Source organism: Schistocerca gregaria, chromosome 9 (genome assembly GCF_023897955.1).
Source record: "Schistocerca gregaria isolate iqSchGreg1 chromosome 9, iqSchGreg1.2, whole genome shotgun sequence".
Taxonomy (NCBI): domain Eukaryota; kingdom Metazoa; phylum Arthropoda; class Insecta; order Orthoptera; family Acrididae; genus Schistocerca; species Schistocerca gregaria.
Window position 1 is genome coordinate 122021787 of NC_064928.1, and position 13569 is coordinate 122035355.

Below are 13569 nucleotides of genomic sequence, written 5' to 3' on the forward strand. Positions count from 1 at the left end.
AGTATAGATGTATTAATTGTTTTGGAGATGTATCATCTGTATATGATATTTCTAGATGAGTAAAGTACTCTGTAATGATATGATTTTGCAGCTATTAATAGGCTTTTTTATTGTGTGTGCTTTCAGTAATGTAATTTGCTTTGTTCTGGTTTTTATTCTATTTTGTAATGTCAGTTTCTCATTTAGATTTTATGTTGTTATATCAACTAAACATTTTATTTATCAAAAATTTTGATTTCTTCTATTGCAGTTTATTTATCAATTGGTTGATGAATTAGCATAATATCTGTTTTTTCAAACAATATTCTACAGACAATTTTTTGTGCTAATTCTTGTAGCATGTTAGCCTCTTATCTTATTTCTTGAACATTGTTGACTATGAGAGCAAGATCATCTGTAAATCCTAAGCAGTTTGAAATTAGGTCAGGGAACTCCCATTCTTCTATTGTTTGGTTTATCCTCCTTGTACATTCTCTTCTGTTACTTCTCAGAGTCCACAAATGTTATTTATTGTTCTGTTTCCTGTAAGAAGGCATGATTAATTTTAAACTAATGATGTCCTCTTCATAGCTTCTCCATGGTGTAAAACCTCCTTGAATAAAATCTTTTGTGTACAGTGCAGAAGAGACATTCTTCCATAATAGTCAGCATTGTTCTTATTCCTCTTCTTGTATAGTAGGGCAGATGATTGCCATGGTCCACTGTTTGGGGAATTGTTCAGTTACCCAAATTTTTGTTAGCACCACGAGTAAGGAGGTCTTAAGTGTGTCACATAAAAATGTCTGCTTATTTGAATAAAACCTGATCTCTACTTGTCTTACTTTGTTTTCTCTCTTTAAGGTGCTTTTTCTACTTGGTTGCAAGTTGTGGGTGAGGGTGGGGTTCTGATTTGGTCATTTTTCTTTTTAGCATTTACATTTATGTATAAGTTGGGTTCAAATTAATGATGATGTAAATAAAAGAGAAAGAAACTTCCACATGGGAAAAATATATTAAAAACAAAGATTCCAAGACTTACCAAGCGGGAAAGTGCCGGTAGATAGGCACAATAAATAAAACACACAAACACACACACAGAATTTCGAGCTGTCGCAACTGGCGGCTGCTTCGTCAGGAAAGAGGGAAGGAAAAGGAAAGATGAAAGGATGTGGGTTTTAAGGGAGAGGGTAAGGAGTCATTCCAATCCCGGGAGCGGAAAGACTTACCTTAGGGGGGAAAAAGGATAGGTTTATACTCGCGCGCGCACACACACACACACACACACACACACACACACACACACACACACACACACACACACACATATCGATCCATACATACACAGACACAAGCAGACATATTTAAAGGCCTTTAAAGTTAGTGAGGAACCTTCTGTGCAAGCACCTAGGACATGCTTCCTGCTATGACAGCATAGTGGTGATGGTGATGGTGATGATGATGATAATAAGAATATCAAACAAAACGTATCTATTTAATGTCACCAACACCAAAATGAGGGGTTAAAATGCAACTAAGTAATGTTGTCTAGGAAAAGTTACAAACAAAATATTGTTGTTGTTGTGGTCTTCAGTCCTGAGACTGGTTTGATGCAGTTCTTCATGCTACTCTATCCTGTGCAAGCTTCTTCATCTCCCAGTATTTGCTGCAACTTACATCCTTCTGAATCTGCTTAGTGTATTCATCTCTTGGTCTCTCTCTATGATTTTTACACTCGACGCTGCCCTCCAATGCTAAATTTGTGATCCCTTGATGCCTCAAAACATGTCCTACCAACCGGTCCCTTCTTTTTGTCAAGTTGTGCCACAAACTCCCCTTCTCCCCAATTCTATTCAATACCTCCTCATTAGTTATGTGATCTACCCATCTAATCTTAAGCATTCTTCTGTAGCACCCCATTTCAAAATCTTCTATTCTCTTCTTGTCCAAACTATTTATCGTCCATGTTTCACTTCCATACATGGCTACACTCCATACAAATACTTTCAGAAATGACTTCCTGACACTTAAATCTATACTCGATGTTAACAAATTTATCTTCTTCAGAAAAGCTTTCCTTGCCATTGCCAGTCTACATTTTATATCCTCTCTACTTCGACCATCATCAGTTATTTTACTCCCTAAATAGCAAAACTACTTTACTACTTTAAGTGTCTCATTTCCTAATCTAATTCCCTCAGCATCACCCGATTTAATATGACTACATTCCATTATCCTCGTTTTGCTTTTGTTGATGTTCATCTTATATCCTCCTTTTAAGACACTGTCCATTCCGTTCAACTGCTCTTCCAAGTCCTTTGCTGTCTCTGACAGAATTACAATGTCATCGGCGAACCTCAAAGTTTTTATTTCTTCTCCATGAATTTTAGTACCTACTACAAAATTTTCTTTTGTTTCCTTTACTGCTTGCTCAATATACAGATTGAATAACATTGGGGAGAGGCTACAATCCTGTCTCACTCCCTTTCCAACCACTGCTTCCCTTTCATGTCCCTCGACTCTTATAACTGCCATTTGGTTTCTGTACAAATTGTAAATAGCCTTACGCTCCCTGTATTTTACCCCTGCCACCTTTAGAATTTGAAATAGAGTATTCCAGTCAACATTGTCAAAAGCTTTCTCTAAGTCTACAAATGCTAGAAACGTAGGTTTGCCTTTTCTTAATCTTTCTTCTAAGATAAGTCGTAAGGTTAGTATTGCCTCACGTGTTCCACCATTTCTGCGGAATCCAAACTGATCTTCCGCATTCTTTCCATTCATCTGTAAAGAATTCGTGTTAGTATTTTGCTGCTGTGACTTATTAAACTGATAGTTCGGTAATTTTCACATTTGTCAATACCTGCTTTCTTTGGGATTGGAATTATTATATTCTTCTTGAAGTCTGAGGGTATTTCTCCTGTCTCATAAATCTTGCTCACCAGATGGAAGAGTTTTGTCATGACTGGCTCTCCCAAGGCCGTCAGTAGTTCTAAGGGAATGTTGTCTACTCCCGGGGCCTTGTTTCGACTCAGGTCTTTCAGTGCTCTGTCAAACTCTTCTCGCAATATTGTATCTCCCATTTCATCTTCATCTGCATCCTCTTCCATTTCCAGTACATCGCCCTTGTATAAACCTTCTATATACTCCTTCCACCTTTCCGCCTTCCCTTCTTTGCTTAGAACTGGGTTTCCATCTGAGCTCTTGACATTCATACAAGTGGCTCTCTTTTCTCCAAAGGTCTCTTTAATTTTCCTGTAGGCAGTATCTATCTTACCCCTAGTGACATAAGCCTCTACATCCTTACATTTGTCCTCTAACCATACCTGCTTAGCCATTTTGCACTTCCTGTCGATCTCATTTTTGAGACGTTTGTATTCCTTTTTGCCTGCTTCATTTACTGCATTTTTATATTTTCTCCTTTCATCAATTAAATTCAATATTTCTTCTGTTACCCACGGATTTCTATTTGCCCTTGTCTTTTTACCTACTTTATCTTCTGCTGCCTTCACTACTTGATCCCTCAGAGCTACCCATTCTTCTTCTACCATATTTCTTTCCTCCATTCCTGTCAATTGTTCCCTTATGCTCTCCCTGAAACTCTGTACAACCTCTGGTTCTTTCAGTTTATCCAGGTCCCATCTCCTTAAATTAGCACCTTTTTGTAGTTTCTTCAGTTTTAATCTACAGTTCATAACCAATAGATTGTGGTCAGAGTCCACATCTGCCCCTGGAAATGTCTTACAATTTAAAATCTGATTCCTAAATCTCTGTCTTACCATTATATAATCTATCTGATACCTTTTAGTATCTCCAGGATTCTTCCATGTATACAACCTTCTTTTATGATTCTTGAACGAAGTATTAGCTATGATCAAAAACTTCTAGCAGTTCAAGAAACTAGCCTCCCAGAAGAAAATGTAACTGATGCTTGCAACTACAGTCTTTGTAAAGGCAAAGAAGCAATCAGTATTACGAAAGGGATGTCATTATTTGGTACAATTTTTTATATTCATAAAAATATAATACAGAATGTAAGGAATGGGATGTCATTTAAATCTGCCTCTGAAAGACTATCTGTCCTATCAACAAATTGCAAAAACTAAAAACTCTCACTTGTTAATACAGACAGACTTTCCACTAGAATCAAAAAGGCTCCTATCATAGCACAAAACAGGTGAATATATCCTAGGCAGAGTAGGGATGAAAAAGAAGGGACCTTATTTTTCAACTTATCTGGTATCTGCAAAGACATTTAAATGCAATCATCATGACATAATAATCACACTTTTCATCCTATGCCAAACCAGAAATATTACCCCCCCCTCAAAAACTTGTTTAGCTATTACATGTCTGCTCTTCAGCCAAATGATATTATATATTGCTTACTATGGCCGGTGAATCTTCTGGGCCATGGGCACAGGATTAGGGACTTCAGCAAGATGCATGTGTGCCAACACCTTGCAGCTAAGACAGCTCACTGTGTTGGGGAAGTAAGATTAACTCATAAAAAAGCCTGAATACCTCAAGATGTTTTGATATAAATGTGTTTGAAGATGCTAGATAAGTTGAAATGGTAGTTCCCTTCTTTGACATCCATACCTCTGTCCAGTACATATTCACCTTTTTTGTGCTATGATGGATCATTTTTCATTCTGGTTCCTAACTCTACCATAATTTTGACTTTAGACCACCATAGCTTGGCAACTAATGTTGTTTTTTGTTGTCTCAGGTGACAACCGATCCCGGTGCAGGCTTCTTTAGTGTCTTTCGAATCGTGTTATTTATATTGTGGCAATGGATAAAGATTTCACAAAACAACTGGAAGGCAATTAATTATATGTATTTATCTACCTTCTTACAAAATTTGAACCAGTTTGAACAAGCCTGAAACACAGAAGTGGTGTGCATAGAAAAACATACAAAATGTGTTCTTTGCACATAAGATCCACATTGAGCTAGATTTTTTATAGTGAGTTTTCAATTTTATCATAAGAATGCATTTTTTTTATTTATTTGATTCACATTTAACTGTTTCCATGCACATGTGCTACATTCAGCTTGACTTTAAAACACTGTGTCTTGACTATGAAGAAACATTAAGCTGAACAACAAATTTGAAGTGAAAATGTCTAAATTCCATGATTTTGAGTTAGTTCTGTTTATTTCAGTATAAAATGATACAAAATCACTATCTTCATAAACATTTAGCTCTAGTTTTTTTTTAAAAAGAAATCTACATTTTTGTATAAATGACTCACTAACTAAATATGCTTTCATGTTCCAAGATTCAGCATAACAAATTTTAAGTGAACAATTACTTGCATTACATTGTGTTCTATGCATTGATAAAGTTCAGTGCCATTCTGGAAGTACAAAAGTAAAATAATAAGGAAATTTGAAGATAATATACATGAATGAAAATTCTTTCTAAGTCTACTTTGTACCAGAACTATGTAAAGCATGAAAGAAAATATATAAATTAACTCGTCACAAATGTATATAATGGATTACAAATGTTAAATGTCCATATGTACAGAATATGCCATTACATATTTTGTTCAGATATAAATTCATAAGATGACCGTTTTTGATTGGCTTGATGTTTATACCCATATTCGGGAGCATCCCTTATGACAGTTCAGCAGTAATCTGCTAAAATAGTACGGCTCCAGTTCCTTTCTATGTAAGAAGTGCATTTTCAATGACATGTTGCAACCAAGTTTTTCATAAAATGATAACATGTTATCTGCAATCCCTTGTAATTTATTGCTCATTTGTTCTCTAAGAACTGTAAACAGACTGTCTTAAAACATTTCCATGCATGCTTCTCATCACCTTGTATGATTCCATCACAAGTATGATCTCCAAAACATTCTCTAGTCTGCCCTTCTTTACTTTGGCATCACGTAAGTAAGGGAATTTTTGTCTTAAGTACTTAAACATGTTACCATCTTTGCTTATTCCATTAACAAAGATTTTCATGAAACCCAACTTGATGAGCAGGGATGGGAGTAGAAGCTTTTTAGGGTCTACTAGAGGTTCGCTCTTAATGTTCTTTATACCTGGTTGAAGAGAGTTTCTGGTCTGCCATTCACGTTTACTGTAATGAGATGCATGAGTTCAGCTGTCCCATTCACAGAGAAAGCAGCAATATTTAGTATACCCTAACTGCATACCTAATAGCAGTGCACCCACTTTCAAGTCATCAAAAATCTGCCATTGAGAGTCATTATACTGTATGGCTTCTAGTAAAAGTTTCATGTTTTGGTATGGCTCTTTCATATGCACATGATGCCCAACTGGAATTGAAGGAAGTTCATTACCGATATGTAAAAGCACTGCTTTTATGCTCAACTTTGATGAATCAATAGTCTCTACTCATCAGGGTTGTAATTAATTCTGAGAGCCTTCATTAGACCTTTTATGTCTATACATGCCATAAGACTATCTTGCATTTTAAAAAATTGAGTGAATTGTTGCTCTCTTCAGCAGTAGAATGAAACATTTATATTGCTTTCCAGAGAATTGCGCTGCTGCAATCTTGATGCTGAAATCCCATCCTTAGCTTTAGAGAGCTCCAAATCTCTAATGAGGCCACTTAACTCATTTTGAGACAATTTTTGTGGATCGTCAGTTGATGATATACTTGGAAGAAACTCTGGATCTTGTGAGGTACATGGTTCAGGACATTCAGAATACCCATCATAAGTAACTTCATACTCTGCTGGTGGTTCAGGTATTGTCAATCCTTCCCCATGCAGAAATGGACATATGGCAGATGGAATGTTAGGATGGATCACTATCCGCTTCTTCTTAATAGATATTCCCTTCTGGATAGGAGCAACCATACAAAAGTAGCCTTCGCTGACATGGTTGGTTGGCTCACACTACATCATGGGCACTGCAAAGGGCATTGAACGTCCTTTCCCATGCATCCAATTCTTGAGGTTGCTGGCACTAGTGTTGCAGATCACCTATTTTGCACCCAAAACAACAACTGTAAGCTTCTTTAATCAATGGAGTTATTTGCTGTTTTGTGAAGCAAATGTCACTTCTCCACACACATAGCAAAATGTGTCAGCACTGTTAACTCATAGTAGTGGTATTTTTGTCCACTTCAATAGCAGCCAACTGGTAGTTAATCTGGAAACAAATGTACAAAAATAATTACATGCATTAATAAAGTCACTGGAGTTGAAGAGGAGGGGGACAAAAAGATCACTAAATTTGGTATAAAAATATTTATATCCAAAATATTGCACTTAAGCAAGAGCAGGGGCAATAATATAACACATTTCTACCAGTTATTATGACTTTGACAAGCCATTATAATATTTTATATTAAACTTACCATAAAAATCCATATACAGTTATCTGACTGTAATAAAACAGTGTAAAATGAAAACTACAGCAAATTTTGAATCGTCTTTGTGATATTCATGATCAACACATTAGAATTGATAGGAATTGGCTATTTTCATTCAATTTACATCTTCCTTTGTTGCACAGTGTTAGTTTTTTTTTTTATTTTATTCATCTACCTACCTTTGTACAAAATTTGAATCAAATCATACAACTACAGAAATGGTGTGCTTCAGAAACATCTGCACCCTCCCCCCCACCCCCACCCCCACCCCAAAAAAAACAATATGTTTTTTGTTTTTTGCACAGTAAATACGAACAGTGCCTATACAAATGGTGTCAAAGGTGAGCATTAATTTTAGCCAAATTAAAATCTTTCCCAAAAGGAATTAATCAATTTGCATGATCTGTCTGTGTGCCAGCACTTGTTCGTCATTCAAAGTTTGCCTAATCTGTAACATAGCTACAGTAAGACAGATGTTCAAGTGGCAGTACAAATGGCTGCTGGTCCAGGCTAAACCAAAAAATTTCTCTCTATGTTCCTAGCTCAAAGAAAAACTGAACACCAAGAAGCCCCCCAAATCACGAATCTGTTTGCCGCCTTTACATACAAGTTTGTTACACTGCTTCTACACTGTCGATTTTCAATTCGATCATTACAGTTTATTGAACAAACAATCCATGGAAAATAAAACTAACTACCTAACTATAACAAAAAAAATTAATTCAAAAGTACAAATTAAAAAAGCAAGTTTTTCAAATATTTTAGATAGAACTGGGAGGATCGAGATAGGATGATAATTTCCCATGATCTCCCTTGATCCCTTCTTGAAGAGTGGTTTGATTTCAGTATATTTCAGTACCTCTGAGAAATAGCCCTCTTCAGAACATTGATTTTTTATATGAGCTAGTGGATTTGCAATTCTATTGTGTACCACTTTAATAACTTAGGTGGATATTCCATCCCAACCTGCAGATTTTTTGTTTCTTAATGTTACAATAGAATTTTCTACATCCTCCACAGAAACTTTTGAAAATTTTGTAAAGTTTTCAGAGTTTTTGCCTAGGCCAAATGGATTTACTTGGTTGTGATAATCTGTTACATCTACATCAGATTTTGCTACATTCATATGGAATTCATTAAAGTAAACTGGTATTTCAGTTGAATTTACAATAGTATTTCCGTCCATGTCAATTTTTGAACTTTCTTGGTTACAGGCTTTAACACCTAACTCAGATTTAATGACTGACCACACAGCCTTTGTCTTATTTTTATGTTTTAAAATTAGCCTGTTATTTGCTAGTTGTTTTGCTGTCTTGAAAACTCTTTTAAATATAGTTTTGTAGAGTCTAATACATTTAATGAAATAAATATCTTCATTATATTTTAGTTCTCTGTGCCTGTGCCTTTTCCTTACACTGGAAATTTTTATGCCTTGGGTAATTCACTTTACTGTAATTGTTATTTTACTGCTGCAGAGTCTAGGTGGAAATGTTTCATTAAAGTCTCCAAGAAAACTATTTAGGAATTTCTCACAGTTTTCTCACTTGAGTTACAATAATCAAAAGGCCACATTTTATCTCTTAGCTTTTCACTAAATGTTAGCAAGTTTTTTTTGTTAAAGTTCCTGCTCATATGGGTTCTCATGCGTGAAATGTTCCTGTCTGTCTGTGGCAGCTCAATGAATAATGCACAATGTCTGAAATACCTAGATCTAGACAAAATTTATAAACATCTTCATATACATAATTAGTTGGAACATTATCAGTGCATGTTGCGGATTGCCCATTATCTCTGGTAGATTGAAAAAATTTCAATTTGTTACCATATTTCTTTACTAAGTCAGTGAATCTTGAAGTGTGTCTACTATCACATGTGATATCAATATTAAAATCAGCAGCTGTTACAACTTTTTTCTTTTTTTCTCTACGAAGGTCTTGTAGCATAATTTGAACCTTAGATAAGAATAGTTGTGTTGTTGACATCCCTGGAATTCTGTATATTGAGATTATTATAACATTTGCTAGTGAGTCCACTATTTCTATACAACAGCTCTTGAACACACATTCTTCATTTAAATAATTAAAACAGTTTCTGGTCCCATAATTTTATCACCATGTAGAAGTATACATGAGCCTCCACGTGACTTGTTTCTTCTGCAAAAGCTACTTACTAATCTGAAGTTCCCTATTTTGTTCAGAATTTTAATTGTATCCTTAGTAAACCAGTGCTCATTTAAACAAACAACTTTAATATTTGCCCATTCTGACAGGACGATTTCCAATTAATATATTTTGGAGCTTTTATTGTTAGAAGCATCAATGTTTAAGCCATTTATATTCCAGTGGATAACATACCTACTTTGACTATCGCTTACAGGCTTTAGCAGATTTCTTTTTTCTTCTGTCTTTCTTAATGCTACACAAGTATTTTCACCCTCATCACTACTTATAAGTTTCCCTTATATTTTTTATTATCTGGCAAGTATCTATGAACATCTTACTGAATAATTTTGAACCCAACCTATTCAGATGTAGACCATCTTTGGCTTTGGCTGAACATCTTACTGAATATTTTAAGCCCAACCCATTCCAATGTAGACCATATTTGGCTAAAATTACTCTTCTACAAACTCTGGTAAAAAAAAAGAATTCCAGTAGGGTGGAAGATAGCTTGATACACCCACTACATAACAAACACGATTAACAAGAGCTTAGCTGGTACAGAGTAATTTCTTTGCTACCAGTTTCATACAAAATATTGAAGAGTCTACCACACAGAGTAGATATAACCCTGGACAGTAATTTAGGTGAATGTCAAGGTGGTCTTTGGAAAGGCTGACTATATTCTGAATAAATATTTATTCTAGTAAGTCATTCACTGAAGATTACTGAATTCCATGTATATTTTAGTAACGTCTGTTGGTCTCAAAAAAGGCCTTTGATTCTGTTGACAAACAAATTACAGATAAAATAATCAGAGAGTTTGATGTAAAATCTGAATTGGCAAATTTCATTTGTGAAAGACATATAGACACAGGATATGATGTGGATTTGTGTGAAAAATTCTCAGGCCTGAGAAATAAACACAGGTGTGCACACAAGTTGTGGTCTATCACCAATTCTTTTTAATTGTATTATAGAAATAATAGTGAGAGTCTGGAAGGAAAAACTGAATAAACATGCAGTTTCACCAAAAAGATTTTCAAGAGTAAACAAAAATCTTGGAATAAATTGCCCCACATTTGTAGATGATTTTGCTATACTTTCTGAAAATGTGGTATTTGCTATAATACAAATTAATATTTTAGAAGAAACAGATAGTAGAACTGGCTTAAGAGCAATATTTTTAACAAACGTTAAAAATGCACTGAAATTTTTGAAAACAGATATTGGCACAAATAGAGAAGGTTAAAAAAATAAATTACTTGAGGAGGCAATGCAAGAAAATGATTTGGAAAATGCTGCAGAAGAAGAACTGCTACATAACTTGGAAGGGAATGTAGTATCCTTAAAGACGTTTATTATAAAAATTATTCTATGAGGTTTCAGCATGGGAGCCAGATCATGTTGACTTCTTACCACAATATTTTGGCTGGCAACAGTTCAGCCATCTTCAGGTTTCTGCCACTGGAGACTACTAATTCACAGTTTTGCCTTTATAGCAAAAACTGGTGCAAAGATGCACGTGAATTGGCATCTGTCACATGAGCGTTGTCTACCAAAGACCATGCTGTCATGATTTATGTGATCTTTCCTACAACTAGCATCAGATCTTGTACATTGTGATGGTGGTTTTCTGCTGGACAAGGTTTGGAACCCACTGATCTCTCTAATTTCTTCTGAGAGGAAACATTTTATTCATAATGACACATCTGGTGACATCTGATGTTTGTTTTTAGTACCACAAATATTCATTCTGACAGAAGGCAGACATGTAGTTTCACCTTTACATATGCAACTGTGTGCCACAGATGGAACAGTACTCTCCTGATCCTTCATTGAAGTAGGCATTCCAGCAGATACTGAGATAATTCAGAGAGGCTCTGCTATGACAGTTAGGGGTTTGTATAGCCAAGTAAGACATTGTCCTTGCAAAATTTTGTTGGGTAGATTTAAAGGCCCAGTATCTGAGAAACACTGTACAACGCTCCTGTTGCCACCATTGTACATATTTTGTAAGGACAGTGAGATTCAGGTGAGAAAGATTAGGGTGCTCAGAGAGGCAATGTAAGGAACTGGTCAGGGCATGTCGGACCGCTTCTGTGCAAGTTGAGTCACGATGGTGTGGCGAGATCATGGGAACAGGCCATTGGTAGTTTATACAAACATCAGAAATTAAAATATTTTATTAACATTATTGTGTCTACATTTGCAGCATCTCACTGGAGGTGGCAACCGCACCCCATCACAGCACATGGTGACAAGCTGACTGCTACTGAGCCGTGACTTTGACATCCAAGCATGCTGCCTCCAAACCTTATGCAGCAGCATGCGACTACATTAGTTGGGACATGGTCGCTCACAGATCGAGCTAGCAGATCTGTAGACTGTCAGATGGCTTGCAGCAGATGCCAGTCTTCTGAAGTGGATCTCATCCCAACAAATGTCAGCACCTGTTAATTTTTTTTTCCTTTTAAGCATTAATCAACCATTCACCTGATTGTGATGAAGCTTTGGTGTGTTCATCAGTAAACACTTCCGGCTAAATTGCCGTGGTCGATCTGTAGAACTTCTTCTCCCTGACGTTTCGTTCTCAACTACGGAGAACATCTTCCGAGGTGAGTCGACGACTGGCTGCTAGGAGCTGGGGCCGCCGCTTATATGGAGATCGTAGAGGGCACCACTGCCCGTCATGTGTCATTGATGTGTGGCTATCTCTGGCTATCATCTGTTCTTTCGATTGCAGGCAATCGATTGTCACGTGATTGATGCAATGTCGAGGGCCATATTTTGTCCAATTTTAATCCTTCTTCTTTACGGTTAAAATTCTATTGATGATTGTGGATTTCAATTGCCTCTCTATACATACGTGTATAATAATGCGACATCCTTGCTAGCACGCTTTATTTTTTTCATGATCTGAATCCTTAAAAACATGTTCCGCTACTGCCGATTTGTCGATATGTCCCAAGTGACAGTTTCTTTTGTGCTCCGTCAAACGTGTATTGGTGCTTCTTTTTGTAGTTCCTATGTAAACCCTGCCACAACTACACAGAATTTTATATACCCCTGGGGTGGCTAGGGGGTGATGAGCATCTTTTGTTGATCTTAGGCATTCACTAATTTTCTTAGTAGGTCTGAAAATAGTCTCCACCTGAACCTTGGCTAGTACTTTCCCAATGCAATCCGTGATGTTATAGATGAAGAGAAGAAATACTTTTCCAGCTGATGGTTGTTGCTGTCTCCTATTTTTAGGCATTTTTCTACTTGAGTGAAGTGCTCTGTTAATCTCGCTTTTCGTATAACCATTTTTCACAAAAGCCATTCGTAAATGATTTAGTTCTTCCTGTAAGTAGCCTGGTTCACAAATATTATTGGCCCTATCCACTAGTGCTTTTATGATCCCCCTCTTTTGCCTAGGGTGGTGGTTTGAGTTCTTATGGAGGTAGCGATCAGTATGTGTACCTTTCCTGTAGACCTTGTGGCTTAAGGTCCCATCCGCCCGTTTGATAACTGATACATCCAAAAAGTTAAGTTGTCCATTATTCTCTTTTTCCATGGTAAATTTGATCTTTGGGTTGATGCTATGTAAGTGCACCAGGAAATCATCCATATAAGCGGCGGCCCCAGCTCCTAGCAGCCAGTCATCTACTCACCTCGGAAGATGTTCTCAGTAGTTGAGAACGGAACATCAGGGAGAAGAAGTTCTACAGATCGACCACAGCAATTTAACCCAGAAGTGTTTACTGATGAAGACTCCGGCTGTAAAAGCCTACATGGGATGATTCTTTGGTGTGTTGTTATGTGCAACCTTATGAAGGTTTCTGTGGAGTAAGATCAATCTCCTACACATAGGAATCCAGGTAAAAAGGGATGACATAGAAGGCTTTATTGGGAAATGTTTGGGGCAATTTCAATAAATTTTTTTATGTACGTGACCCATTCTTTGAAAGGAAAAAAAGAAGAGGAAGAAAAAAGAGAAAGGAAGTGGGTCATATACCCCAACAATCCTTAGAGGTGGGTACGGGGGTAAGAACACAACATGTAAAAATATTCAATAATGAACAA